This window comes from Nycticebus coucang, chromosome X (assembly GCF_027406575.1).
Source record: "Nycticebus coucang isolate mNycCou1 chromosome X, mNycCou1.pri, whole genome shotgun sequence".
NCBI lineage: Eukaryota > Metazoa > Chordata > Mammalia > Primates > Lorisidae > Nycticebus > Nycticebus coucang.
The window spans coordinates 62,979,471-63,005,554 of NC_069804.1; positions in this window are offsets into that span (position 1 = coordinate 62,979,471).

A 26,084-nucleotide genomic window follows, 5' to 3' on the forward strand; every position below is an offset into this window, starting at 1 on the left:
GTTATCAACAAAAGGCAGAGCAATTGAATTGTTGTTGAAAATGTCTCGAACAATCAGAGCTTACCTAAGCATGAAAAACTGCAAACATAAAGGAAAAATCTGTACATCTAAGTAAATAATTGTAACTCTCCCACTAACTCAAAATAACTCTTGTGTATAACGCCCCCTGCCTGTAAGAAAAAGTGTATAAGTACTTGCATGCTTTCACAGTAAAGTTACAGCTGCATACTCCGACCCGTGGTATGTCAGACTGTCATTCCTGCGCCGACCTCTCAACCTTCCTCGTTCCTTCTCCCTGCTCTCCCTCGGACTGAAGCCCACTGACTGGGTGGTCCCTGGCAGGTGGCGCCCCGAACAGGGACCTGAAGGACAGGTAATTTTCTCTCTTTCCCTTTTCTCTCTTCCAAGGTTGAATGCGGCTCTTACCAGGGAGCTGCAGACCCGCCGGTAAAGGCTGACCGGTTAAGTGTAAGTAATCGCAGGACTCATGGGGCACGCATTGACTAAAGGAGAAAAAATGCTGAGTATTATGTTACAGCATATGTTGGCTAAAAACGGGTTCAATGTGTCCCTCAAGCGGTTGGAGGATCTTATGCATTTTATTAAGCATATCAGCCCTTGGTTCGTGGAAGAAGGGTCACTGTCTTTGGATGATTGGAAAAGAGTTGGACGGGAAATGCGCCGTTATATGCAGGCGAACGGGGAACATATACTCCCTGCTCAGACTTTTCCCCTATGGTTACAGATTAGAGAGTTATTGACTGACACCACGTCTTTTGAAGCATTCGTACGTGAAACTGCTTCTGACTCTAAAAGTCAGCCTATATATGAGGATGTTGCAGCAGAAGATGCTATAGAAGGGGAGATGGAGCCTCTGTGTGCTACGGCTACGGCCCCCCCGTTACCGGGACCAGAGTGCTCCTTTGATGATGACTGGGATTTGACCGATGAGATGGAAAAACAGGATGAAGAAGAGGATTTCTTTGATCATGATCATAAGCCCCCCATAGCGTTTGTGAATACGGCAAAGGCACGTCCAACTAAGCGGGTTCCTCGCCCCCCTTTGCCACCCATGGGTTTTCAGGGCGCTATGCGAGAGGCCCGCAGACAGGGGGATTGCACTTTTACATTCCCAATCAGAGAATCAACAATTGACAATGAGAACCCTGTATGGGAACCTCTGCCTCTTAAAACGCTAAAAGAATTACAGCAGGCTGTCCGTACTTCGGGCGCCTCTGCGCCCTATACTTTGCAGATTGTAGATCTGGTTGCAAGCCTTTGGCTCACCCCTTATGCAAGACTGGAGGAAGCCATTAATAGGATGCTCCCACCGTCAGAGGGCACATCATTGTTACTTAAACAATTAGCTTGGGAAAATGCCAACACGCTGTGTCGAGATCTTATACGACCTCTGAGAAAGGCAGGTACTCTGCCAGACTACATCAAAGCATGCATGGATGCCTCACCAGCTATAGTCCAAGGTATGGCTTATGCTGCAGCAATGCAAGGTCAGAGATTCAGCGCCTATGTTAAAAACTCCTTTAATAAAGGAGGCAAGGGGCAAAAATCCCCTGCTAACACTTGCTACAATTGTGGCAAGCCAGGACATATGCAGAAAGACTGTAAACGGTCCCATGCCAATAAGCCGAGGGGGGAACCGCCCGGCTTATGCCCTCGTTGTAAAAAGGGGCGACATTGGAAAAATGAATGTAAATCAAAGTTTCATAAGGATGGAACCCCCTTGAATAATGACAAGGATGACTCAGATCCTGAGGAACAGGAAATGAGAAAATCAAAAAACTAGACAGGGGGCGTTCTCCCAGCCCTGACCCCAAGGGAGATCGTGCCGCACTGCAGGGCATGCAGCAACCGTCCACTTTAAATCCTCAGGCGCCTGAATTCACTATTCATAATCTCCAAAGAGGCACACCTGGAAGTGCAGGTTTAGATTTAGCAAGTGAAAAGGATGTCTTACTATCCAAATGGGACGGTGTTACTTTAATCCCCACTGCAGTGAAAGGGCAACTTTTGCCTGGAATGGTTGGAATTATAATTGGTAGAAGTTCAAATTATACTAAAAACTTTGAAGTCATCCCAGGAGTAGTTGACTCAGACACCCAAAATACTATCAAAATAATGGTTAGGGCATTAGTAGAGACTACACAAATTCACAAAGGACAAAGAATTGCCCAATTATTGTTATTACCATATGTCCCTTTACCCAATCCTCATTTGAAGACAGCTAGGGAACAAGGTCAGTTCGGCTCCACTGATTATGTGGCTCTGGTACGTGATTTAAATGAAAGACCATTTCAAAAGGTGAAATTGAATGGAAAGACATTTAAAGGTTTAATGGACACAGGAGCAGACAAAACCTGTATTGCAGCTTCTGAATGGCCTCAGTCCTGGCCAGTACGCAGAACCGGTTCTTCTTTAATTAGTCTTGGCTCAGCTTCAGGAGTTATGCAAAGTTCAGCTTACCTCTCATGGGAGTTTGAGGGAAAAACAGGTGTTATTCAACCATATGTATTACCTTCCCTACCTTTTACTCTGTGGGGCAGAGACATCTTAAACTCTATGAATCTTAAACTAGTTACTGCTGATCATTTAAATGACCAGCATTTTATATAGGGGCCACTGCAGAAAATTATGCAACCAAAATAACTTGGTTAACAAATACACCTGTCTGGGTTAGTCAGTGGCCCCTTAAAAAAGAAAAATTACAGGTGTTACAAACTTTAGTTCAAGACCAGGTGGACAAAGGTCATCTAGAGGAGTCCACCAGCCCATGGAACACGCCCGTGTTCGTAATAGAGAAAAAATCTGGAAAATGGAGACTATTACAAAATTTAAGGGCAGTCAATACAATAATGGAGAACATGAGAGCTTTACAACCCGGACTCCCGTCCCCTGTTGCTGTTCCCATTTAAATGTTAATTCTGAAAATCATACTCCGGCGTTTATACACTGGCAGCCAAAAACAAAAACTGTTTTACCGAGAGTTCTTTGGAAAAACTTATTATCAAGGTCATGGAAAGGACCAGATGTCCTCATAACTTCGGGACGAAGGTATGCTTGTGTTTTTCCACAGGATGCGGAATCGCCCATCTAGATTCCAGACCGGCTGGTCAAGCCAGCTCCTCCGGAAAAGACAACGCAGAAGGAGGCGCCAGCGGCCGCTGCAGGATCTCACCCGCCGCTTGGAGAAAATGAAAGTGCACTCGCCGATAGCGAACAAAATCACCTGGACGCAAGTTAAAACTCTTACTCAACAAGCCAAACAACTACTACTTTCTCAGGGAAAATCCCTGACTCCTTGCATGTATTTTATAGCTTTCTTAACTCTCATTTCAAGTCCCAAAGTGGAAAGCACCACCTACTGGGCATATGTTCCCAATCCACCTTTGCTACATCCTGTAGGCTGGCTTGATCAGGAATCGGTTAAAATATTAACCAATGACACTCTCCGTCTAGGAAGTTTTCAGGATTCAGAATCACGGGGCCACGCTTCCTCTTTCATTAACTTTACAGGTAGAGCAAACTCGCTCCCCATTTGTCTTTCCCTCAAGGGACAAGCACCGCCATTCTGCCTGAAAACCAGCTTCAGAGTATTTCTGACGGATGCTCCTGATCCCAATGACCCTGGTAAGCGTTATGTATGGGAATATCAATTACAAACCTTAGGATATTTAAACTTTAATGAAACTTTTGAAGAAGTGACTACTTTACCTATCCCCAATTGCAGAGAAAAATATAGAAATATAAATCAATTTTGAGACTCATCATTAACTAAAACTCCCGTCTGACTGACATGTGGTTTTGCTGGAGCAGCCAGTCGACATGTCCCAGTAAACTCTAAACTAACCATTTGGGACTATTCTGCTTCTTCAGGAGAAGGAAAATATGATCAATATTTAAAAGACAATAGTGTAAAATTTCATAGATATAGATGGTCATCTTTTCACCCACAAAAAATTAGACGTTGGTATTCACCTGGTTTAGTGGAACCCATATGGGTTGCACAAAGCCAGAACAAAACTCAAATTCATTATGATTTGTTTAGACTAGTTGCAGCCTCGAATATAATTTTAGAGAAAAAACCAGACATGACGGGACCTGTTACTATACCTGTTAGGGTGTGTGTGGGATATCCCTATGCATTGCTATTGGCATCTTCAAGTTATTTGAATATAACTGAACAAAGAAATTCCTATAAAATAACCTGTGTCTCTTGTAAAATAACTAATTGTATTGCGTCCTTTGACGCGCGGCATGATAAGCAACTAAATGTTATGTTAATTGTAAAAAGACCTTCTTATGTGATGTTACCTGTAGACTTACAAGATGATCCATGGTATGATAATGCAGCATTACAAGTTTTACAAGTACTTAATGATTTAATAAGACCTAAAAGATTTGTGGCCGCCTTAATTTTAAACATTGCAACTTTAATTTCTATAATCACTACCTTTACAGTTGCCACCACAGCCTTAGTACAACAAGTACATACTGCACATTATGTTAATGCTCTTAGTAGTAATGTAACCCTTGCTTTAATGACACAAGCTAGTATTGATTATAAACTTGAGGCAAAATTAAATGTATTAAAAGAAATAATTTTAACATTAGAACAGGATATTAAAAATATACAACAAAAATTACAAACCAGATGCCATTCTGCTTTCCAAGCTATTTACATTACACCATTACCTTACAATATATCCGAACCTTGGAATAAAGTGCAAGCTCATTTACAAGGAGTATAGAAAGATAATGATATAACACATGATTTGAGCCTTCTTCGACAAAACATCACAGCTATGAGTCAAGCCCACTTGCCAACAACTTCCCTTCACACATTAACTAAATCACTAAGCAATAGCTTTAAAGCATTCAATCCTCTTGATTGGATCCAATACTTTGTGTTTATAGCAATAATAGGATGTCTGTTACTTCTTACTGTTCTACTGTTACCTTGTCTCATTCGTTATCTTTTTACATCTATAACTTCCATTCGCCAGGAAGTCTTCGAGCTGCAGTTTAATAATAAAAAAGGGGGAAATGCCGCGCCCACAGCATTACCGCCGAAGCGAGGCGGTGCTGACCGCGTTTAGAACGCCGGTAAGGAGGCTTGTGCTCCACGGAGCTTCGCCCCCAGCGACCCCTGCCTAAACGGCATCAGAAACGGTGCTCTACGTGCCAAGTCACCCGCAGGAGCTTGAACGACCGTGGCAATCTTTAAAATTTATCACTTTGTTTTTCTTTAGCATAGGTCTGTGTGTTCTGATACTAATCACAATGTGCTTTCTCAGGGCTAGACCCATTGCACTGCAGGATAAGATAAGGCACGAGCTTGCTAGACTCAATACCGCCTATAAGTCAGGCACTAAGACGTTTAAGTAATAAATACCTTCACAGTAAATACCAATGATTTCAAACAATGTATAAATGTTTTATTAAAAAAAGAATCATTTATAACTAGAATAGACAATGATCCTATACAAATCAAAATAGTACAATCACGCAAAGGCAGGGAAAGCAGGATAAACAGAGAAGTAAGAAATTATGCCAGCCTTCCCTTTATCTTGAGCAGTTAGCAAGAAAATGCAAACCTTGTTATCTCTAGAAAGAGGAAGAAGCAAACAACTTCACAACCATGCTGAGACCAGCTCTTTTATAGTGAGTTAAACTTTGTACTGTTTAGTCTGGACATGCTTTTGACTGTTATCAACAAAAGGCAGAGCAATTGAATTGTTGTTGAAAATGTCTCGAACAATCAGAGCTTACCTAAGCATGAAAAACTGCAAACACAAAGGAAAAATCTGTACATCTAAGTAAATAATTGTAACTCTCCCACTAACTCAAAATAACTCTTGTGTATAACGCCCCCTGCCTGTAAGAAAAAGTGTATAAGTACTTGCATGCTTTCACAGTAAAGTTACAGCTGCATACTCCGACCCGTGGTATGTCAGACTACCATTCCTGCGCCGACCTCTCAACCTTCCTCGTTCCTTCTCCCTGCTCTCCCTCGGACTGAAGCCCACTGACTGGGTGGTCCCTGGCAGGGGGTGGGGCCTTGGTGTGTTTTATGGGGTCACACTTCATGGGGTCAAGACATGATTGCAAGAGGGACTTTACCTAACAATTGCAATCAGTGTAACCTGGCTTATTGTACCCTCAATGAATCCCCAACAATAAAAAAAACATTAAAAATTAAAATAAAATAAATAATTCTACTTCATCTTATATGGAACCAAAAAAAACCTCAAGTAGCCAAAGTATTACTCAGAAACAAAAACAAATCAGGAGGAATCACGTTACTAGAATTTAAACTATGCTATAAATTTATAGTGATGAAAACAGTATGTTACTGACATAAAAATAGAGAGGTAGATGTATGGAAACGATTATCGAACCAAGAGATGAACTCAGACACTTATCGTCATTTGGTCTTTGATAAGCCCATCAAAAATGCAAATTGGGGGAAAGATTCCCTATTTAAGAAATGGTGTTGTGAGAACTGGCTGGCAACTTGTAGAAGACTGACACTGGATTGACACCTTTCACCATTTAAAAAAAAAACTCTCACTAAATAAAATACTGAATCTTAAGACATGAAAATGTAAACGTTCTTGGAGAGAGTGCAGGAGAAACACTTGAAGAAATTAGCTTTGGAGAATACTTTATGAGAAGGACCACTCAGGCAACTGAAGCAACACCAAAAATACATTACTGGGATCTGATCAAACTAAAAAAACTTCTGCACAGCCAAGAACACAGTAAGTAAAGCAAGCAGATAGCCCTCAGAATGGGAGAGGATATTTGCAGGTTATGCTTCTGACAGAGGTTTGATAACCAGAATCCACAGAGAACTCAAACCTATTAATAAGGAAAGAACAAAATCTTCACTCTAAGTCTATTTTTATTCTTTCAGGTAAGATGAGATTCTTGTAGGTGGCTGATACCTAGTATGAGTTTATGTATCCAGTCAGCCAACCTGTGACTCTTTAGAGGACAATTTAAATTATTCACATTTTTTAGGAGTATTGATAAGCCTGGTAGTGTTTTGGATGTCAAGTGTTTCAAAAGTCCAGAGGACATTTTGAATCTTTTTACCACTGTGGAAGTTGGATTTAGTTCAAAAATTTCTGGGTGAGTTTTTACTTTGGTGGTAGAGCATTGTGCTGGTCATTGTGGAGGATGGGTCTGAGAATAAATATATCCTAGAGAGCTGGTTTAGTTATGGCAAATTTCTTCAAAATGTATATGTCATCAAAGTATTTGATTTCTGCATCACAAGTGAAACTCAGTTTAGCTGGATACAGGATCCTGGGCTGAAAGTTATTTTATTATAAGAGATTGATGGTCGGTGACCATCCTCTTGTGGCTTGAAAAGTATTAGTGGAGAGATCTGCAGTCATTTCAATATTCTTCCCCTTGTAGGTTATACTTTTCTTGCATCTGGCTGCTTTCAGAATTTTCCCCTTCCTATTAACTTTGAAAAAGTTAATTACAATGTGTCTAGGAGATGCTTTATTTGGATTGAGTCTTGCTGGGGTTCTGAAACTCTCTGCTGTCTGAATTCCTGTATCTCTTGACATGCTTGGGAAATTCTCCTCTATTATATCTTGGATTAGACTATCTATGCTTTTCAGACCATCCTCTTCTCCTTCAGAGATTCCTATAAGTCTAATGTTTGTTCTTTTGGAGTGGTCTCACAACTCTCTCCAGGAATGATATATTGTTGCTCTCCTATTCCTCTTTGAACATTTGGGAGCATTCAAAAGCTTTGTCTTCAATTTCTGAGACCCTTTCTTCTGCCTGCTCCACTCTATTACTGAGGGATTCTACTGTATCATGATGCTCTTCAAATACCTTTCTCATTTCTTTAAGGTCTATAATTTCTTTTCACATTATGTCCAAATCCTTGGAGATTTTGTCTTTGAATTCAGAGATTTATTGGGACACCTTTTGAACTACTCCTTGAATTTCTAATTCCAACTTTACTTCTATTCTATTAATCTTATTTCCCATCCATAATCTGAATTCTATTTTTGAGATTTCAGCCATTTTTTTATGAATGTCATCCTCTGTTGTATCTCCTTTATCCTTCTTTGGGGAAGTTGATCTACTTTGATTATTCATGTTGGGAGAGTTTTTCTGCTGGCTCGTCCCCATGGTTATTTTTTCACAGTTTGGCTACTTAAGCTGGTAAGTTGAGATTGGATTGAGGGCTCTAGGAGTTGTAGTTGACCAGTCCTTTACCAAATTGGTGGGACTGATGACTGTGGTTTCCATCTACAGCTTTATGAAGGTTCTTTTCAGTCCTGCAGCCTGAGATTCTGGGGACCTGATTGGTATGATGGGACTAGGTGTTTTTGTCTTGTATTATGCCAGCCTCAATCCAATCCTAATGCATTGGCAGCTTTGGGGTGAAATCTCAGCTGAGGAGAGAAGCACAAGCAACTAAGACACCCAACCCTTTGAGCAACAAGTGGAAGAGGAGAATCAGTTCTTCCCACCACAACACCACCAAAGCTCAACCTTGGGGGGTCCCTGGGTGGCCACCTCTGGTCAAGAGTTTCAAAGCAATTATCTCAGACAGCATAATCACTGCTCAAGTGTGAGAGTTCAAAAGGTCTTGGGCAACCAGACTGCAGGTGTCCACAGGCCATTCAAGTGTGACTTGCTCCAGTGCTCAGTGGGGTCAGAAAGCCCCCTGCCCAGCAAAAGACATAGTCCAGGGAGGTTGGTACCTCCTTCCCCACCTTGTACCTCACCCATTCCAAGTCACTGGAAACCCCACATGGCTATGGCCCAGTTCCTTCCAATGCGCAAGTACCCCAGGGATTTGTGGCTGTCTGAGTCAAAGGGGAGTCAACTCTGCAACCTGTATGCAGAAAAATTAAAGTCCAGGCAAAGTGGCTTACCCCTGTAATCCTAGCACTCTGAGAGGCCAAGGCAGTTGGGTTACCTGAGCTCACAGGTTCGTGACCAGCCTGAGCAAGAGCACAACCTCATTTCCAAAAATAGCCAGGTATTTTGGCAGGTACCTATAGTCTTTTGTGCCAATACTATACTGCTTTGATCACAATGGCCTTGTAGCATAGCCTTAAGTCTGGCAGGGTGACGCCCCTATCTTTATTTTTATTACTAAGAATTGTCTTGGATATACAGGGGTTTTTCTGGTTCCATATGAAATGCAGAATTATTTTTCTCCAAATCTTGATGTTGATAAATGATGATGATATATAATGGGAATCGTATTGAATCTGTAGATTGCTTTGGGAAATACAAAATTTTAACAATGTTGATTCTTCTCAGCCAGAAATATGGCGTGTTCTTCAATTTGTTAATATCTTCTGCTATTTCTTTTCTTAGGATTTCATAATTTTATTTATAAAAGTCCTCCACCTCTTTCATTAGGTGAATTTCCAGATATTTCATTTCTTTTTGAAGCTAATGTGAAGGGAATTGTATCTTTGATTATCTTCTCAACTTGGCTGTTATTGGCATATATAATGGCTGCTGATTTATGGACATGGATTTTATATCCTGAAAAATTATTACATTTTTTCATCATTTTCATCATTTTGTGGTTGAGTCAGTGGGATTCTCTTAGTATAAGTTCATATCATCAGCAAAGAGAGAGAGTTTGACCTTCTCTACCTCCATTTGGATGCCTCTTATTTCCTTCTCTTGCCTAATTGTATTGGCTATAATTTCCAGCACTATGTTGAAAGGTAGTGGAGATAGAGAACAATCTTGTCTGGTTTCAGTTCTAAGAGGAAAAGCTTTCAGTTTGACTTCTTTCAGTATATTAGCTGTGGGTTTGTAGAAGATGGCTTTGATCAGTTTAAGAAATGTGCCACCTATGCCTATATTCTTAAGTGTTTTAATTAGAAAAGGTTCTGAATTTTATCAAATGCTTTTTTTTATTTATCAAGAGGATCGCATGATCTTTGTTTTTGCTTCTCTTGATCTGGGCAATTATGTTTATGGATTTGCATATGTTAAACCTGGGATGAAACCTACTTGATCATTATATATACATATATATATATATATATATATATATATATATATATATATATATATCAATTTTTTATTTTGAGACAGAGTCTCATGTTATCACCCTTGGTAGAGTGCTGTGGCATCATAGTTCACAACAACCTCAAACTCTTGGGCTCAAGTTATTCTCTTTCCTCAGCCTCCCAAGTATCTGGGACTATAGGTACCTGCCACAATACCTGGCTATTTTTGGAAATGGGGTTGTGCTCTTGCTCAGGCTGGTCACGAACCTGTGAGCTCAGGTAACCCAACTGCCTTGGCCTCTCAGAGTGCTAGGATTACAGGGGTAAGCCACTTTGCCTGGACTTTAATTTTTTTTCAATTTAAAGTTGTGCTCTATTGGCTAGGATTTTATTGATATTTTTGCATCTATATTCATTAATGAAATTGGTCTGAAATTCTACTCTTTAGTTAGGTCTTTTCCTGGATTTTTTATCAGAGTGATGTTTACTTCATAGAATGTGTTGAGGAAGATTCCTTCCTTCTCATTTTTTTTTGGAATAATTTCTGCAGTATTGGTACATGTTTTCCCTTGAAGATTTGATAAAATTCTGGTGTGAAGCCATCTGGGCCAGGGCATTTTTTGGTGGAAGTTTTTTTTATTGTTTCTATGATCTTAGTGTTTGAATTTGGTCTGTTCAAGATACTTATTTCTTCTTGGTTAAGTCTAGTAATAAGGTGTGATTCCAGGTATTGATCCATTTCCTCCACATTGTTAAATGTACACAGCTATGATTTAACAATAAAATAAATAAATAAATAAATTTATGGGAATAAAGTTTCTTGTAGTACTCAGAGATAATCACTTATATCTCTGTGGAATATGTTGTTATTTACCTTTTGTCATTTCTGATTTAGATTAATAGAGGCTTTACTTTTTGTAGTTAATCTGGATAAAGGTTTATCAATTTTATTTATTTTTACAAAAAATCATCTTTTTCTTTCATTAATTTTCTGAGTGATTCTTTTGTTTTCAATGTCATTAATCTCTAATTTAGTTTTGGTATTTCTTTTCTTCTGTTGGGTTTGGGATTATATTGTTCTTCTTTTTCCAATTCCATAAAATGGTGCATGAGTTTGTTGATGTTCTCTCTTTCTGTTTTTTGAATGCAGGCATTTAATTGCACTAAATTTCCCTCTTAAGTCTGCTTTTCCTGTATCCCACATGTTTTGGTAACTTGTATCTTCATTGTTGTTATGTTTCAAAAATTTAAGAATTTCCTGTTTATCTCTTCATGAATCCAACTATCATTTGGCATAAGGTTATTTAACTTCCATGCCTTTGTGGGGGATGAACTTTTTTGTTGGAGTTGAATTCTACCTTTATTGCCTTGTGTTCTGAGAAGATACAAGGTATAATTTCTATTCTTTTAATTTTGCTGATGTTTTATTTATATCCTAGGATGTGATATATTTTTGAGTATGTTCTGTTAGGTGATGAGCAAAATGTGTATTATTTAGTTTTGAAATAGTGTGTTCTATATAAGTCTATTAATCTCATTTGTTCTAGAGTCACATTTAAGGCCTTTGTGTCTTTGTTTAGTTTCTATATAGAGGATCTGTCCAGTTCTGCTAGAGGAGTGTTAAAGTCCCCAGCTATTATGGTGTCATGGGATATCACATTGCTCAGATCAATCAAGTTCTGTTACATAAATTTGGGAGCATTTAAGTTGGGTGCATAACTAATTAAAATGGAAATCTCTTCTTGTTTTATTTTCCCCCGACCAGTATGAAGTGTCCATATTCCTTTCTTCTAATTTTAATTTGCTTGAAATACTGTTTTCCATACCTTTATCCTGAGTCTTGATTTGTCCTTGAAGGCTAGGTGTATTTCAGAGACACAAGATATGGATGGTTTGGCTAGTTTTATCTAACCAGCCAGCCTGTGACTCTTCAGTGTGGTATTGAATCCATTTACATTTATTGAGGAATTAATACGTGTGGAGGGATTCTATTCACCTTATTTTGTGAAAGTCCATTGTGCAGTTTTATCTTTTGTGCCATTGTGGAAATTAACTTTTGATTTTTTTGTTTTTGTTTTTGCAAAACATTAGAGGGATACAGTGTTCTTGGTTATGTGGATCATTTTCTTTCTTTCTTTCTTTTTACATATACATATGTTTATTAGGTTTCCATTGTTTGCCTTCACAAAATTAAAGAGGCTTAAAATTTAATAATAATAACAATTTTTAAGATAAGGACAAGAAACAAAAACATTGTAAAGAATGAACAAACATAAATTCATTCAGAAAAAATATCAGAAAATTGCTGCATTGAAATATTGAGCAATAATAATAATAATGCAAAGAAAATGACATTTACATTGTCAAATAAGAGTATGTCTATTATAGAATGCTTTGACTCTGAGATTCAGTATGAAGTCATCAGTTAACTTCTTACTTTTTTAAGTCTCAAAAAATAGACAACTAATATTTATAAATAAAAGTAAAAAATAATTTCAAGAAACAGATCATGCCAAATCTTGTAGAGAATAGAAAAAGAAGAAATACTTCAAAATCATTCTAGTTGATCTGAGTACACCTGATATTAAGATTAGAAAGAATATATTATAAAGGGGAAGTTACAAACCTATTTTTTTTTTTTGTGGTTTTTGGCCAGGGGTGGGTTTGAACCCACCACCTCCGGCATATGGGACCGGCGCCCTACTCCTTGAGCCCCAGGTGCCGCCCTACAAACCTATTTCACTTATAAATGAGGATGCAGTATCTCAAACAAGTTGGGATATTAACAAGTTGAATTAAAAATTAATGTTTAAGTAATGTACTTTGGTCAAAATTAAATCCAATTTATGTGAGAATTAGTCACTATTTTTTTCTTCATTCTTTTTTCTTTTTTTCCTTTCTCTCACCCACTACCTCCTTCTCTGTCTGGTCTCCCCTTCCCCCATGCCCCACTGTGTCATTAATTGTCATTAATTGTCCTCATATGAAAATTGAATACATAGGATTCATACTTATCCATTCCTGTGATGCTTCACTAGGAATGATATGTTCCACTTCCATCCAGGTTAGTACAAATGCTGCAAAATATCCATTTTTTATGGCTGAATAATATTCCATGGTATACATACCATGTTTTCCCGAAAATAAAACATCCTCCGAAAATAAGACCTAATTACAGGTTTCCTTCTGGGTGAAATATAAGGTATCTGCCCAAAAATAAGGCCCCCCCAGGCTCTGTCTTGGAATGAAAATTAATTTACTGTAAACTGGTTGCTAGGGCTGCCCTAACTGGCGTCTAGCAACCAGTGACATTAGCTGGAGTCCTGACGTCACTGCTGTGTGGAGGCGGAGCAAAGGTCGGAGTGAGCAGTGAACGTGGGGCAGGAGAGAGGAGGAGACTTTCGCAGATGCATATAGAAGAACAGGAGGATCAGAGCGTTCAGGACGCAGTGAAGGTGATGAGTGCTGGTCTGTCTTGGTGACACTGTCTGATGCTCGTGGCCACCCTCATGATGACTGAAGGTAGGATTCAGTTTGTCTCGTTTGTGTTGACAAATCCCATACAACCATACCGTATGCAGGTAATAAATTTCCTTTATTTTCATTTAACAATAAATGTGTACCGTATTCTTCTTCATGAAAAAATAAGACATCCCCTGAAAATAAGACCTAGTGCATCTTTGGCAGCAAAAATTAATATAAGACACTGTCTTATTTTCGGGGAAACAGGGTATACCACAACTTACCAATCCATTCCTGGGTTGAAGGACATTTAGATTATTTCCACATTTTAGCAATTGTAAATTGATCTTTATCCTCTGGATGTTTACTGTTTTGGTTGCCTATTGTGATGTTAAGTGTTGAGAATAGGTCTAAGCATTTCCTGTAGAGCTGGTCTTGTGGCAAATTTCCTCAGTGTTTGTATATCCTCAGATGATTTTATTTCTCTTTCAATTTTGAAGCTTATTTTAGTAGAATACAGAATTATGGGCTGAAATTGTTTTTTTTTTTTTAAGAATGTTGAAGTTGGATGACCATTCTCTTCTGGCTTGGAAAATTTCCGTTGAAAAGTCAGCTGTCATCCTAATGGCTCTTTGTCGCAGGTCAGTTGTTTCTTACTGCTGGCTGCTTGCATAATTTTCTCTTTCTTCTTGACTTTGGACAGTTTCATTACAATGTGTCTTAAAGAAGCTATGTTTGAGTTGAGATGACCCAGGTTTCAATATACAACTAAATGGAGTGTTCCATTGACCTATGAATGGATTAACAAATTGTGGTATATGTATACCACAGAATATTATGCAGCCTTATAAAATTATGGAGACTTTACCTCTTTAACGTTTACATGGACAGAGCTGGAACCTATCCTACTTAGTCAAGTATCTCAAGAATGGAAGAAAAAATATCCAATGTACTCAGTACTACTATGAAACCTATTTATAATCACTCACACTTTCATATGAAGAATGGATCATAACTATGGCCCAGGATGGAGGAGGGAGGAGGGGTGCTGAGAGGGGAGGAAGTCAGATCGAGTGAGGGTGAATGGTGGGATCACACCTATGGTGCATAATGCAAGGGTACATGTCAGATCTATTAACTATAGAGTATAAATGTCTTAACACAATAATTAAGTAAATGAGACAAGGTGTATACTAATTAGTGTGATGTAAATGCTCCTAATTCTATATGAAATCAGCACATTTTACTCCATAAATGCATTAATGTATACATGATCTATGTGTTTATGATTTAATAAAAAAATAAATAACAGGAGTGTCTCAGAATCTTTAGTTAAACTTGAGAAGTTATCATTTATGATAGTCTTCAGTATGGCTTCCATTTCTTTGGGACAAGCTTGTTCCCCATCAGAGAGCCCTATTTTTTATATGTTTGAATGCTTAGTGAAGTCTCATAGTTCTCTAAGTGACTGTTCTGATTCTTTTTTTTCAAGGTGATGTAAAAATTATTTATTCATCTTATTTATTCCACAATTGTTCACTGAATGCCATCCATATGTGAATGCACTTAGCATCATGCCTAAGGCCAGAGCCACAACAGGGTCAAGGTGGGCACAATTTCTGCAGTCACATCAGTCACAGTCTGAAAATATAAAATCATGCCTAGCATAAAATGGCTTCCATGCCTTTAATATTATTATCTTCATTATAAAAGGAAGTAATAACAGATTTCACAAAGGAAAGGTATATGTTTACTTGTGAGGCTTATTTCTATATGTGAAATGAGATTGTGACCAATTTTGAATAAAACATCTTCTGTAAAAATCCTAAATTTTATTCCCCAGTTTGTGGAATGACTAAAGAATATTCATCATATCTACACAAATGTCATGTGACTATTTTCTATAGTTAGATGGTACATCATTTGTTTTCATTTAGACTACAGATTAAATTTATCTCTTCCCTTTCCCCCTTCTTATTAGACTAAACCTGGAGATGACCATAGCTTTTTAGCAGCAAATTGGCTTCAACATAAAAATATGATAATTTAATTTTCAATAATTAAAAAAATATGATAATTTAATTTTCTCATTGAGTTTGGATTCACTTAGAGTTCCTCATGATAATACATTTTCTTTAAAGAACATTATATTGGGGGGAGGGAGAAGATGGCCAACTGGAGCCATTCTCTGACAGGAGCTCCCATCCAGAGGAAAGGATAATATCCTGAAAGTACACAATTAAGATGAAGACTGGGAGCCAAGCCAAGAGAGAAGAGTGATAACTGCAGGTCACCTCTGCTGAGGCAAGCTGTGACTCAAAGAAAGCAAACTTCAGGTACAAAATTCATCCCAAAGGAAAAGTGTCCATCCCCTCCCCCAAGAAAGTTTTTTTTCTTTTTCTCTTTGTTTGCTCCTGTATATTTTCTACAGGAGAGTGGTGAACTGAGGACTTCTTGTCTCACCACACAGGTGAGAGCTGTAGGAAGTGGGGTCTACTTCCCCAGAGGAACCGTGTTGTAACCCTGAGCACTCTCTTGTCAGGCATAAAAATTGAACTAACATTTTCCCTGCCATTCTGAACTTCCAGTCCACCCTTCCACACTTGTCTGACTAACGACAAGCCTAACCCCTGCAGATACTGCAGGAGGCGGCTCATGAGCAGCGCCCCCACCCTGCTTTACCAAGTGACCACAAGTCACCCTGCCAGAGAATGCTAGAGCTGTGTGTCCGTGCCCTGGAGCCTGTGCCCCCCACCGCCTCCATGCTGCACCCCGCCCAGTCAGAGTCATGAACTGAACGCTCGCCTTGCTGAAGTCACTGGGTGCCAGGCACTGCCAGAAATGTGTGCAGCGTCTCTCGCCCTGCTGCTGGAAACATGTGCCCCACACTACCAGAACTGCTCCTGCAGCTAGAACTCCCTGGCTGTGGCAGTCACCTGAGAGCTGTGGAGGGTCACTTCCCACAAAGATTCAACAACATAGAGTGATCCCACTGGGGTCTAATCTTGGAGAGATACCTCCCCAGCTCTGAGGACTGCCAGAGGAAACCAGAACTCACTCTATAGGAATACCGGTGCTGCAAAGTGGCTTGGGCAAAGACTTGCTGGCTGAGGTAGAAAAGCATTTGCTGACATGTTATCCATGGGATTAGACTGAGTCCAAGTGAAAAACTCACCAGTGGCTATTGAGTACCCATGGCAGGCAGGCCTCAGCTCCCCCAGTCAGCTGGTGGTAAAGGGTAGTGGCTGGGCTGCAGGGGAATTGGCCTTTCTTTGACTCTGGCAGGCACAAAGCCCTGGCACATCTGCTTATTGGAGGGAACAGGACATCAGCCCTGTGGGGTCACCAGTGACTGGGCATGAAAGAGGAACAAAGTAGAGAAAGAGACACAGCCCCCTGGTCCAACTCTGCTACTGCTACTGGGCAGGCTTTTCTGATTCCACAGAGCACAGGATTGAGCCAAACTTGAGCAGCCAGTAGACCTCTGCCATCTAGTTGCTGGAGACCTTTCAAACTCTCCTACTTGAGAGTTTTCACTGACTGGGTCAATTGGTTTGAAACTCCTAACCTTGGTCAATCACCCAAGGATTCTCTGAGGTGGTACCCTGGTTGTATGGTAAAGGGAAGGGTAATTTTCCTCTTTCAGTTCTTGTCCATAGGGGGTGAGGGTATTGGTTGCTTGCAATTCTCCACAGTTAAGACTTAACCACTGGTCCACTAGGTTCAGACAAGAACCAGATGAATACAAGACAGAGCCACCTAACCTGACCACACCAAGCAGGTTTCCTTAGCCTCAGACTATACTACTTTACAGGTCCTTGGCAAACCTATAGAGAGACAAGCTGACATCATCAGTCCCAGATCCTTGACAAAGGGCTGGTTAACCACAACTCCAGGAACTCCCGATACAATTTCACCTTAGATTCCCATCTAGCCAATGGTGAAAAACAATCATGAAGTGGAATCAGCAGAAAAACTATGGCAACATGAATAATCAGAGTAGATCAACTGCCCCAAGGAATGATATGGCAGACACAGCACAAGATCCTGTTCATAAACAAATGGCTGAGATGTCAGAAATAGAGTTCAGAATTTGGATAGCAAATAAGATCAACAGAATGGAAGTAAAGATGTAATCAGAATTTCAAGGAGTAATTCAAAAGATGTCTCAAAAATTCAACAAATTCAAAGACAAAATCACCAAAGATTTTGACACATTGAGGCAAAAACTTGCAGCCCTCAAAGATTTGAGAAATACAGTAGAACCTTTCAGTAACAGAATGGAGCCGGCAGAAGAAAGGATCTCTGACGTTGAAGACAAAGCTTTTGAATGCTCCTAAACACTCAGAGGAAAAAACGTGGAGGACACAGATGGATCATTCTCTCAGAGAGCTCTGGGATAATTCGAAGAGATCTAATATTTAACTTATAGGAATACCTGAAGGTGATGAGGTTGCTGTGAAGGAAACAGATGCTTTACTTCATGAAATAATCAAAGAGAATGTTTCAGACATTCCAAGAGATTCTGAAAATTAGGTAACAGATTCAGAACACCAGCATGACTCAACCCAAATAAAAATTCTCATAGACACACTATAATTAGCTTCACCAAAGATAATATAAAGAAGAAAATACTTCAAGCAGCCAGACATAAGAAAACCATAAACTACAAGGGAAAGAACATTAGAATGACTGCAGATCTCTCTGCTGAAACCTTTCTAACTAGAAGAGGGTGGTCATCAACCTTTAAATTCCTTAAACAAAATAAAATTCTATCCAGGATCCTGTATTAAGCTAAACTGAGTTTCATCTATGATGTAGAAGTTAAATACATTAATGACATGTACATGGTGAAGAAATTTGCCATAACTAAACAAGCTCTCACAGATATTCTTAGCCCAATCCTCCATAATGAACAGCACAATCCTACACCAACAAAGTAAACTCACTCAGAAACTTTTCATCAAATTCCAACTTCCACAGTGGCAAAAGGATTAAAAATGTCCCTAGACTTTAAAAAAACACAATACCCAAAATACTATATCACTTATCAATACTCTAAATTAATGTGAACAGCTTAAATCACCCTCTAAAGAGGCACAGGTTGGCTGACCGGATACAAAAACTCAGGGCAGACATCCGCTGATTTCAAGAATCTCACCTTACATTAAAGGATAAACATGGACTCAGGGTGAAGGGATGGTCGTCTATAATTCAGGCAAACGGAAATCAGAAAAAAGCAGGTGTTGCAATTTTATTCGCAGATACAATAGGCTTTAAACTAACAAAAGTAAGCAAAGATAAGGATGGTCAATTCATATTTGTTAAGGGGAACACCCAACATGATGAGATTTCAATTATCAACATTTATGCACCCAACCAGAATGTGCCTGAATTAATAAGATAGACTATAAAAGACACAAGCAACTTGATTTCCTCCAGCACCATAATAGTCAGAGATTTTAACACCCCTTTGGCATTGTTGGATAGATCCTCTAATAAGAAACTAAGCAAAGAAATTTTACACTTAAACTTAACCATTCAACATTTAAATTTAACAGACATCTACAGAACATTTCATCGTAACAAAACTCAATACACATTCTTCTCATCATCCTCCAAAATTGATCACATCTTAGGTCACAAGTCTAACCATAGCAAATTTAAAAGACTAGAAATAATTCCTTGAATTTTCTCGGACCATTATGGAATAAAGTTTAACTCAGTAACAACAGGAATATGAACATGCATACAAAAACATGGAAACTAAATAACCTCATACTGAATGACTGTTGGGTCATAGATGAGATTAAGAAGGAAATTACCAAATTTTTGGAACAAAATGATGATTAATACATGAACTATCATAACCTCTGGGATACTGCAAAGGCAGTCCTAAGAGGAAAATTTATAGTGCCGCAAACCTGCCTGAAAAGAACAGAAAGAGAGGAAGTCAACAACTTAATGGGACTTCTCAAGCAACTGGAAAAGGAAGAATATTCCAACACCAAACCCAGCAGAAGAAAACAAATAGCTAAAATTAGAGAAGAACTAAATGAAATGGAAAACAAAAAAATCATACAACAAATCAACCAATCAAAAAGTTGTTTTTTTGAAAAGGTCAATAAAATAAACAAACCTTTGCTAACTAATCAGAAGTAGAAGAGTAACATCCTTAATTTCATCCATCAGAAATAATAAAGACCAAATAAGAACAGACATCTCAGAAATTCAACAAATTCCTTATATATATTACACAAAACTCTATTCTCAGAAGTATGAAAATCTGAAGGAAATTGATCAATAATTTGAAACATGCCACCCTCCTAGACTTAGCTAGAAAGAAGTGGAAATGTTGAACAAGCCTGTAACTAGTTCTGAAATAGCATCAACTATAAGAAATCTCCCCCAAAAGAAAAGCTCAGGACCAGATGGCTTCACATCAGAATTCTACCAAACCTTTAAAGAAGAACTAGTACTTATATTTCTTAACCTTTTCCAAAACATAGAAAAAGAAGGAATACTTCCCAACACATTCTGTGAAGCAAATATCACCCTGATACCCAAACCAGAAAATGACCCAACAAGAAAAGAAAATTATAGACCAATATCTCTAACGAATATTGATGCAAAAATATTCAATAGGATCCTAGCAAACAGAATCCAACAATACATCAAACAAATTATACATCACGACCAAGCAGGTTTCAACCCAGGGTCCCAAGAATTGTTCAATATACGTAAATCCAGAAATATAATACATCACATAACCAAATTAAACAACAAAGACCATATGATTCTCTCAACTGATGCAGAAAAAAATCTTTTGATAATATTCAGCATCCTTTCTTGTTCAGAATGCATAAGAAAATAGGTATAGAAGGGACATTTCTTAAACTGGTAGAGCCCATCTACAGCAAGCCCACAGCCACTATCATAGTGAATGGAGTAAAATTGAAATCATTTCTACTCAGGTCAGAAACCAGGCAAGGATGCCCACTGTCTCCACTGCTTTTTAACATTGTAATGGAAATTTTATCAACTGCCGTCAGGCAAGAGAAGACAATCAAGGAGATCCAAATAGGACCAGAGGAGATCAAACTGTCACTCTTCGCAGATGATATGATTATATATCTGGAAAACCCCAGGGAATCAACTACAAAACTCCTAGAAGTGATCAAGGAATATATTAATGTCTCAAGATACAAAATTAACATTCATACATTTGTAGCTTTTATGTATACCAACAATAATCAAGGGGAAAAAACAATCAAGGACTCTATTCCCTTTACAATAGTGCCAAAGAAGATGAAATATCTGTGAGTGTATCTAAGGATGTGAAAGATCTCGATAAAGAGAACTATAAAACTCTGAGAAAAGAAATAGCTGAAGATGTTAACAAATGAAAAAATATACCATGCTCATGGCTGGGAAGAATCAACATTTTTAAAATGTCTATACTACCTAAAGCAATCTGCAGATTTAATGCGATCCATATTAAAACACCTCTGTCATACTTTAAATACCTGGAAATATTAGTAGTTTGTTTTATATGGAAACAGAAAAAACCTCTAGGAGCCAAAACACTACTCAGAAATAAAAAGAAATTGGGAGGAATCATGCTTCCAGAATTCAGACTACACTATAAGACAATAGTTATCAAAAAATAATGGTACTGGCACAAAAATAGAGAGGTAGATGTATGGAGCAGAATTGAAGACCAAGAGGTGAACCCAGACATTCATCATCATTTGATATTTCATAAGCCTATCAAAATATAAATTGGGGGAAAGATTCCCTATTCAATAGATGGTGCTGAGTGAATTGGCTGGCGACTTGTAGAAGACTGAAACTGGACCTACACCTTTCTTCTCTAACAAAAATTGACTCTCACTGGTTAAAAAACTTAAATTTAAGACATGAAACTATAAAAGTTCTTAGAGACAGTGCAGGGGAATCACTTGAAAAAATTGGCTTGGGAAAATACTTTATGAGGAGTACACCCTGGGCAATTGAAGCAACATCAAAAATACATTACTGAAATCTGATCAAATTAAAAAGCTTCTGCACTGCCAAGAACACACTAAGTAAAGCAAATAGACAGCCCTCAAATGAGAGAGGATTTTTGCAAGTTATATTTCTAACAAAGGTCTAATAACCAGAATCCACAGCGAACTCAAACTTATTACTAAAAAGGCAATTGATCCCATTTCATTGTGGGCAATAGAATGAACAAAAACTTCTCTGAAGAAGATAGGTACATGGGCGGCGCCTGTGGCTGAAGGAGTAGGGCGCTGGTCCCATTTGCCAGAGGTGGCGGGTTCAAACCCAGCCCCGGCCAAAAAAAAAAATAAATAAAAATAAATAAATAAATAAATAAATAAATAAATAAATAAATAAATAAATAAAATAAAAAAGAAGATAGATACATGGCCTAAAGACACATGAAAAAATGTTGTTCATCTTTAATCATCAGAGAAATGCAAACCAAAACTACTCTGAGATACCATCTAACTCCAGTAAGAGTAGCCCACATCACAAAGTCCCCAAACTACAGATGTTGGTGTGGATGTGGAGAAAAGGGAACACTTCTGCTCTGCTGGTGGGAATGCAAGCTAATACGTTCCTTTTGGAAGAAAGTTTGGAGAACACTTAGGGATCTAAATGTAGGCCTGCCATCTGATCCTGCAATTCCTCACCTAAGTGTATATCCAAAGGGAAAAAATCATTTGGCAATAAAGATATTTGCACCAGATTGTTCATTGCAACTCAATTCATAATAGCCAAGTCATGGAAGAAGCCCAAGTGCCCATCGACTCATGAATGGATTAATATATTGTGGGCTACGTATACCATGGAATACTATGCAGCATTAAAAAAAATGGATACTTTGCCTCTTTTATGTTTACATGGATGGAGCTGGAAAATATTATTCTTAGTAAAGTATCTCAGGAATGGATATAAAAGTATATCAGTACTCAGTACTACTCAGTACTACTGCGTACTCAGTACTACTGCGAAACCATTTTATAATCACTCACACTTGCATATGAAAAATGAAACACAACTATAGCCTAGGATGAAAGAGGGAAGAGGAAGGAGAGAAGAAAGGAAGGGGGTGGGCCGATAGAGGGAGAGGTAGTAGGGGGACCACACCTATGGAGCATATTGCAAGTATAAGTTGGATCTATCAGGTGTAAAACAAAAATGTCTTAATGCTGTAATTGGGTAAATGAGGTAAAGGCTGCATTGATTAGTAAGATGTAAGCACTCCAATTTGTACAAATAATCAACGCATTGAATCCCATAATGACATAAATGTATTTATGAGCTATGCACAAAGGACTTAATAAAAAATTGCATTATAAATTTATTTTCTTATGGACTCATCATATGAAATGTGCAATTACAATACATTCAAGAGATATCCTTCTGTTCTGTGCAACCTAGTCATAGAAAACTTCTTTAAGTTTATCTTTTTCTCTTTTTGGTCCATTATAGTTAACTTTAATGCCACAGACAGCATCAGAAAAATATATGTTTTCTCTAGGTATATCAGGGACAATGTTTTTCTCCTCATTAACTGAAAATTATTTGTGTACGTTTGTTTAGACATTTATAGTCTACTTTTAATATATTTGACATGTACAGTTGCAATACACACAGTAGTTGAGATCCCACTGATTACACTTCCTTAACCCGTCCCCCATCCCTCCCCTTGCCCACCTCTTCTCTCCTTCTTTCTGAGCTATAATTGTGTTTTAGCTTTTGTATGAAAGCATGGGTGGTTATATATTTATTTCATAATAGTGTTGAGTACATTGGGTATTTTTTCCCATTCTTGAGATACTTTATTAAGAAGAATATGATCCAGCTCCATCCATGTGAACATAAAAGACATGAAGTCTCCATCTTTTTTATGGCTGCATAATATTTCCTGGTATACACATACCGCATTTTATTAATCCATTCATGGGTCAATGGGCACTTTGGCCTCTTCCATGACTTGGCAATTATGAATTGGGCTGCAATAAATATTCTTGTGCAAATGTCCTTGCTGCAGAGTGATTTTTGGTCATCTGGATATAAACCTAGTAGAGGAATTTCAGCATCAGATGACAGGTCTACCTTTAGTTCCCTAAGTGTTCTCTAAACTTCATTCCAGAAGGTATGTATTAGTTTGCATTCCACCAGCAGTGAGGAAGTGTTCCCTTCTCTCCACATCCATGCCAACATCTGTAGTTTTAGGATTTTTTATTTTTATTTTTTTGTAGAGACAGAGTCTCACTGTACCGCCCTTGGTAGAGTGCCGTGGCGTCACACGGCTCACAGCAACCTCTAAGTCTTGGGCTTATGCGATTCTCTTGCCTCAGCTTCCCGAGCAGCTGGGACTACAGGCGTCCGCCACAACGCCCAGCTATTTTTTGGTTGCAGTTTGGCCGGGGCTGGGCTTGAACCCACCACCCTCAGTATATGGGGCCGGCGCCCTACTCACTGAGCCACAGGCGCCGCCCGTTTTAGGATTTTTTTATGTGGGCTATTCTCCCTGGAGTTAGATGATATCTCAAAGTGGTTTTGATTTGCATTTCTCTGATGATTAAAGATGAACAGCATTTTTTCATGTGTCTTTAGGCCATGTACTTGTCTTTTTCAGGTAAGCTTCTGTTCAAGTTTCTTGTCCAGAGTGAAATGGGATCACTGGTTCTTTTGTTGTTAATAAATTTTGGTGTTCTGTGGATTCTAGTTATCAAACCTTTGTCAGAAAAATAACTTGTAAATATCTTCTTTTATTCTAAGGGCTGTCTGTTTGCTTTACTTACTGTATTCTTGGAAATGCAGAAAGTATTTAGTTTTATCTGATTTCTTTCTCTTCTTCTACCTCTTTAACTGTCTGGGTTTACTTAAAAACTTTATCCTTTAGCTTTCATGTTCTTTCTCCTTCATGGTCTAATCTATTTTTCATACTTTCTACCGCATCTTTAGATTACCTAATTGTTTCCTTCATTTCCTTTAGTTGCAAAATATCCTTTCTATATTCTACATACATCTTTCATTCATCTTTTGATGGATGTCAGGCCTCACCTCCTCCTGCTAGATAGGGGCAGAGTGCAGAGGCCTGGCAGATTTCCTTGCGATTCAGGCAGGTGCAAACCCCTGGAGTATCTATTCAATAAAGGCAATTGGGTCAGCCATCTGCAGTGATATAAGTAACTGGGTCCGACAAAGGGGCAAGGAGGGGAAGGAGGCATTAACCTTCCCAGACCGATCTATTCACTAGGGGGCTCCTCCTGACTCCACACAGCACTGGAGTAAGCCATATCAGAGTAGCCAGCAGACCCCTGTGAAACAGCTCCGAGAGACCTCTTGAACTCTCCCACCCAAGACAGGTGCCGACTGAGACAATCAATTTGGAACTTTTGAACTGAACCAATATACTGAGGACTTTTCGGGTGGTGCCATGGGTGTGTGGTTGTAGGAAGGTTTGATTTTCCTTTTCCAATTGGTGCCAGAGGTGGGCAAAGCAACTTAATTGCTGGTTTTTCACTACAGCTGATACTTCAACCCAGAGTAAATATTCCACTAGGGTCGAACAGAAAATAGCTGAAAACAAGACAGAACCACTTAGCCTCACCACACCAGACAGGGCCCAAGTTTCTCAGGAAACAACACTGTATGGGCCCTCGACAAAAGCCCAGGGGAAAAAGCAAAGGGAGTAAAACAACCATGGGGCGGAATCAGCAGAAAAACTCTGGTAACACGAATAACCAGAATAGATCAAACCCCCCCCAAGGAAAGATATGGCAGATGTAATTGAAGATCTCATTCATAAACAACTGGCTGAGATGTCAGAAATTGAATTCAGAATTTGGATGGCAGACAAGATTAATAATGTGGAATTAGAGGAGAAATTAAAAAGTTGTCTCAAGATTTAACGAATTTAAAGACAAAACCACCAAAGACTTAGACACATTGAAGCAAGAATTTGCAGCCCTCAAAGATATGAAAAGTACAGTAGAATCCGTCAGCAACAGAATGGATCAAGCAGAAGAAAGGATTTCTGACATTGAAGATAAAGCCTTTGAACACTCCCAAACTCTCAAAGAGGAAGAGAAATGGAGAGCAAAAACGGATCATTCTCTCAGAGAGCTCTGGGATAATTCGAAAAGGGCAATATATGAACAATTGGAATTCCTGAAACCTATGAAGTGACCTCGAAGGGCACAGAGGCCCTTCTGCATGAAATTATGAAAGAGAATTATCGAGAAATGCCTAGAGATTCTGAAATTCAGATAGCAGACACCTTCAGAACCCCAGCACGACTCAACTCCAAAAAGACATCCCCCAGGCATATCATGATTAACTTCACTAAGTTAATATGAAGGAGAAAATTCTCAAAGCTGCCAGGTGAAAGAAGGCCATTACGTACAAAGGGAAGAATATCAGAATGAATGCAGATCTCTATGCTGAAACTTTTCAAGCTATTAGAGGGTGGTCATCGACTATTAATCTCCTAAAACAAAATAACTTTCAACCCCGGATTTTGTATCCAGCTAAACTGAGTTTCATTTATGTTGGAGAAATTAAATA